This window comes from Rhinolophus hipposideros (genome assembly GCF_964194185.1).
Source record: "Rhinolophus hipposideros genome assembly, chromosome: 12".
Lineage (NCBI taxonomy): Eukaryota > Metazoa > Chordata > Mammalia > Chiroptera > Rhinolophidae > Rhinolophus > Rhinolophus hipposideros.
In genome coordinates this window covers 6,679,024-6,685,023 of record NC_138058.1, presented here as the reverse complement: position 1 = coordinate 6,685,023, position 6,000 = coordinate 6,679,024, and the positions used below count along the sequence as shown (strand labels likewise).

Genomic DNA, 6,000 nt, shown 5'->3' with positions numbered 1-6,000 from the left:
GATTTTTGTGTAATTCTGGGGGAGGCATTATTCTTTAGGTAAAGTGGGGGCAAGAAACTTAAAGACTAATGGCAGTGGGCAAGGAGCGACACATTCGCAGTCTTGTTCCCCGACCCTGCTGAAAAGCAAAATATTAGGAAAATGACCTGGGAGAGAGCCCTGCTAAAGTGCCCATGACAACGGAGCGCCTGTCACTCAGGGAGAAAGCCTTTGCTGAATAGCGTTTCCTTGTACTTTTTCATTTTTGTGTAGTTTGTGTATTTGGTGTTTTACACAACTGTGCAATTTTTTTAACTGGTCAGTAAAATGTGTACCCTGCTTTGCTTTTTGTAAAGTGGCAATTCTTTCATAATTGTTAATGACATATCCATCATGACAAGGGATCCCTGGGTTAACACATGCTCACACGTGTGTGTGCGCACATGGCACACACACGCATGTTACATAAACACAATAGACAAAACCACCAATACAGATATAATTTTTAAAGTGATGTGTCATTGAATGACTATTGGAAGAAAAGTCTCTGTAAAAATAGATTTAAAACAATAGGCAGTTTAATCAGATACCTACACAGCATTCATCTCTGTCCCCTAGAAATATGATTTCAGCATAATGAAAGGGAGGAGCTCATTGGAGTGAAACCAACCGTCATTGAGAACCCTTTCTGGGCGTAAGGGGCTGGGGTAGGATCCCCCGACGATGCCCATTAGGAGGAGAAGGAGAATCATCCTCATCAGTAGGAAAACGATTAGAACTGAGCCAAAGACATAAAGTGTGACTATAAATGATACGGTTAGGAGTTTGATTTTCAAAGGCTTACTCCAACTGTGCTTGACTTTCTGATGGGGGGTTTAACCCGGTGGTACAATCCAATGGAGGCCCCTACAGGGTGGGAGCCTAAGGTCTCCTTCTCCGGGTTCAGTAATGCCATTTTCAAGGAAATACAAGGGGAGTGAGTGAATGCAAACGTCCTCCTCTCAAACAAAATGCAAAAAAGAAGGCTATTCAGCAGCCACCCTGGCAGTCAACGTGGACTTGTTGCTCACTGCTCTTGCCAGAAGGAAAGCTGTAGCTAGTGACGTAGCTCTTTCATCGTGGTGTGCCCATTGGTTCCTAGGGCACAGCGGGGTTGCCCAGGGACACCTGACCGGGGTCCCTGGGGTTAGAGCACCAAGTGACACTCACACATGCACTGACCGTGAGCTGTGTGCCTGCCAGTTCCGAGGCCTTTGCCCTTCCTACAACCGTGTGATGTAGGCTCAGAGTTACAGATGATGCAGACATACGTGAAGTACGTTACCCAAGGTCACACAGTTTTTAGGTGTTAGAGAGCAACTGGGAGCCAGACAGCCTACCCAGGAGGTGCTGCTGCTCAAGTGAACGGAATTGAATTGAATAGAAAGGAGAAAAAGTGGTGAGCTTAAAGGAAGGCAGGAAATGATTTGGCTTAATTATAAACATCTCCAAATTTAAAGCCAATTGGCTGAGTACCCCCCTGTCTCAGCAGTGATCAGCAACATGTCCATGGGGACAGAGACAAACATCCCGTCTGCCCACCCTCCCCAAATCTCCACCTTGAATCCACCTGTATGATGGAACGAGTCCTGGGCACGTCACAGACTGTGAGAGAACAAGGGGTCAGTCACAGAGGTCGGCTCCCAGATCCAGGAAACTGTGACCTGCGGCCGCCCTGCCCTACCCTCCAGTCCAGTGGCCTCCTCTGTTGGCTCCCACGCCGTGGAAGGCAGGCCGACCTGAGGGCCCACTCCAGCGGGACTCATCCCATTAACCTCTTCAAGAGTGCTTCTCTGTGTTCTACTCATCCTAATACAAACCTCGGTCCACAACGTCGGGAGGTTATAAAAATCACTTTTTGTTCCTTTAAAAAAAAAATGTTTATTAGTTTCAGGCATACAGAACAACATGGTGATCAGATATTTACATAACTTACAAAGTGATAACCCCAGTAAGTCTACTACCCACTCAACACGGTACATAGTTAAGTCAAAAATATAATTTTTCACTAATTTAGTTTCTATTTGGAAGTGTTATTCTTCAAGGGTGGCCAAAACTCAGTCTTGGAGCCTCACCTTCACTTAAGTTATGGCTAAGTTCTAGGGATTCTTTAGTTCTAAGACTTGGTAGGAGAAAGGCCACAGGTGTTTGATGCCATGTGTCCATCCAGGCAACCTCTGCGATGTCACCCAGTCCCCCCACCTGGTCCTCAGACATCAGTTTTCATCCAGCTTTACGGCCCCTTTGTAGGTGTCAAGATGGCAAGGACAGATCTCCTCCCTACACCCCCACTATCATGAATGAGAAATGTCCCCACAGACTTGTTCTCTCAAGTCTTTAAGTAGACTCTAAGGCCTTTCTGTTCCCCTAAGAATCAAGGCTGTAGCAAAATAAAACAAGATGTTGGGTAACACTTACATTTGGATGAATATCACAGAAATCCAACAAGAGAGGCTTGACCAAATACACACTTATTATGGAACACAACAGAAAAATCTGGCACAGTGCTCAAAGATGCAATCAAGACACCAGGCACTTTCCACCCTCCAACAAGGCCACTGTTTAGCAAAGGCAGGTGTCCCCTGGGCATCACATGCCCTCCAAGCAGGAAAAAGCTGGAAGTGAAAGAAGTGGCTACAACAGACCATAGCTTTTCACAGGTCAACACTAGAGACATCTGTCTACCCCAATTTGAAGGGTGGTCTGGAAAGGTGAGTTTTTAGCTTTCTAACCTCCTTCGCAAGTAATTACCAGTTAGAAAGGGGTTAAAGAGGGGACTGAGGGTGTCAACCTAAAGAATCTGCCACAACCAGGAGAAGACTCATTTAGAAATGTCACTTCCTTCCCCCAAAGAATGAGTAGGCACGGGCCTAGCTGTTTGAAGGAGGTAAAGGTGAAAAGGAAATAGAGGCAAAATGTTGGATGGTGTTTCATAAAATATTATCCCACCTCATGAGTCAAAAACATCTTAGTCTGGGTAGGCAGCCCAGAGGAAGTTCAAATGCCATTGGCTCCTCTGCAGGACCAGATTAAGACCTTTAATTCAAACTTAAGACTTTAATTCAAATAAAGACTTAAGACCTTTAATTCAAACCCATACTCACAGGCTACACGACCTACACCAAGGGCTTCTGTCCTTCCATCCTATCCTGTCTTGGCTCAAGAGACCCACAAGGCACTTAGTGACTAGATATTGGGTCAAAGAAACAGCCATGTTTATGAACTGGAGATGCTGGGCCAGAATGTGGCAGGGCTTCATTTCATATATGACATATATGACACTAACATATATGACACTAGAAGACCCAGTCACAAGGGAGAAGCTACAGAAGCTGAGCCATTTCATGCCAATTCTGCTATCCAGCTCCTTCAGCGGGCCAGAAGGCTCTGATCCAGGTTTGGTCCACCTGCGGAGGTCCAAGGCGCCTCCCCCATTCCCTTTCCTACAGCTTCAACATCATTTTGGCTACCACGTGGTAGAGCAGAAAGTCTGAGCTGCTGGAGTCAGAACCTTATGTCTGCTACACTACGACCTTGGAAAAGTTACTTTGAACCAAGCCTTAATTTCTTTATTGTAAAATGAAGAGTGTAATATCTACCTTGCAGAGTTGCTGTGAAGATGAGAAATAATGGATGTAAAGAGCCTGTCCATACTGGCCTTTTTAGTCCACGGTAATTGCTCTTCTTGCAGAAGATTCTACTTGGATTGGACCAGAAACAGAACCCAAATCAGTGCTGCCTGCTAAGAGACAAGAAGAGGGAACACTTCGCCCTGGGGAGATTTCCTCCAGGCTGGAAGGTGCTCCAAACTGGGGTTAGTTGGTCAGTCGGTGTGAGGAAGAAGGGTGGTGGTAGGGCAGGCTGGCTGAGAACACTCCTCAGTCTGGCTGGTTGGTACTGACCGTAAGAATCACTGACTGACTTCTATTCTGCATAAAACTATAGATACTTATGTGCCAATACATGAGCTGCCCTCTTGACCTTTGCTCTACAGTAACACCACTTGCAAATTGATGAATTCCTTAGGGCTCTTAGGTCACCTTTAGTACTAACATATGCTTCCATACAGTCGTCTGTACCCAGCATAAGAAGAGGGCGTTTTAATCAACACTGTGTGTAGTACAACTAAAAGTGATGTGCTTGCCAAAATTTTAAATAAAATAAAATCCATCTCTGGCTACATTAGTGACGTAGGAACCAAGAAGGCAAGACCCCTGTGTGCTTGAGCAGACCATACCTGGAGTTCTAGTGCATTCTGTGAGCATCCCTGTGAGGCAGCAAGGAGGCAAACTACATGTCCACAGGAGGAACTGGCATAGCCACCAGCCACAAACCTCACAACTCCGGAGTTGACGGAATGGAGAGTGAGTGCCTTGCCTCGTGAGGGAAGAAAGGATAAAAACTGTCTTCACATATTTGGAGAGCACTTTCATATGTAACACTTAGCCCTGTGTCATGTGCGTCAAGAAGTAAAACCAGAGCCAACTGTAAAGTGCTATGTGATGGTGGGTTTTGACTCAACTGAAGGAAGAGATTTCAGTTACTGCATCTGAAGGTGAGACGTGCAGACCTGAATGACAGTGAGCACCAAAGCTAACAGGATTCAAGATTGGAAGAAGAGGACCTGCTGAAGAAATTATATCTTCCCTGCCACATGGGGTTGTGAGGAGGACTGAGGAAGTAATTGCTTCAGACCCTCCTTATATGCTACCTCTCAGGTGGTGACACTGCTCTGGCCACACACTGCCACTTCCTTGTTTCACCACAGTTTCCATGTAGTAGATTTCATGGGGCACAACTTTTTGTGTCCTCTTGACTAGCCTCTGCTCTCTTACCTGGGCTTTCCTGTTATCTCTGAAGCATGAGACACTCCAGCAAAACTCAGTGCTCAATCTGGAGGTAAGAGTGGAAGTGAAGGGGTATTGATGTCCCATAAGGAAAATCGTTGACTAATCAGAGACTGATTAGTCTCTGAAAATAAATTCTTTTCCCTTCCTTCCTCTCCCTCCACTCAGTCAGTCTGTCCTGAGACCTAGTAGGTTATGCTCTGAGACGATGGTCCCTGTATTAATTTCCTGTGCTGCTCTACCAAATTGCCACAAATTTGAGGGCTTAAAACACAGAAATGCATTATCTTACAGTTCTAGAGTCCAGAAGTTTGCCATCAGCGTCACGGGCCCACATCATGATGTCAGCAGTGGCTGTGCTCCCTCCAGAGGCTCAAGGGTCCCTTCCTTGTCTCTTGCAACTTTGGGCGACTACCGACATTCCTTGGTCTGTGACCACATCACTCCAACCTCTGCCTCCATGACCACACTGCCCTGTGATTCAAATCCTCCTCTGCCTTTGCCTCTGCCTCCGTCTTATAAAGATGTTTACAATTGGATTTAGGACCTACCCAGATAATCCAAAGTAATCTCCATCTCAAAATCCTTAATCATATCTGCAAACTCTTTGGCAAATAACATTCACAGGTTCCAGGATTAGGATACAGGTGTTCCTGTGGATGTCAATACTTAGCCTACCGCAGTCCAGAGAATTGAGCAATCAGTTTCGCTTCATAACAAGTTGGGGACACATCAGTAACACCCTTGTATTTGCTCCTTTCATCTCGTTCCCCCAAACTCCTCCTACTCTTGGAATGAACTCTCCACAAAAGAGACAGCCATGAGGCTTCCCTCAAGCTCTCCTTTTTGGGGGACACCAAGCAATATATGTAAACCATTAGGAAACCTGTACACACTAATGGCAGTAACAGTAGAAGTTGTAATACAGTAACAGTTCCTATACTTTTCAAAGAAATTTAACTTTTTTCCAGAGCATTGCTTAATCACTTAAAAATAAGCTTATACACTGAGGAAATAGAGGTCATCTATTTTGGTGGAATTTTACACTGTGTTGAAAGATTTATTTCCCCTCTACAAAACATTTCCAGCCTGGTGACAATTTTTCAGTAGAATACCTGCTAAAAGATTGGAATTA

At 45.2% G+C, this 6,000-nt stretch overlaps 1 long non-coding RNA gene across 1 annotated transcript in view; it reads right to left on the bottom strand.

Moving 5' to 3' along the window:
- Nucleotides 1-462: 462 nt before the first annotated feature.
- Nucleotides 463-6,000, bottom strand: part of LOC308505505 — a 49,350-nt gene continuing 43,812 nt past the window's right edge. The window contains exon 5 of the long non-coding RNA XR_013994568.1: nt 463-1,882. This is a non-coding gene — a long non-coding RNA (uncharacterized lncRNA). The remainder of the gene's footprint in view (nt 1,883-6,000) is intronic.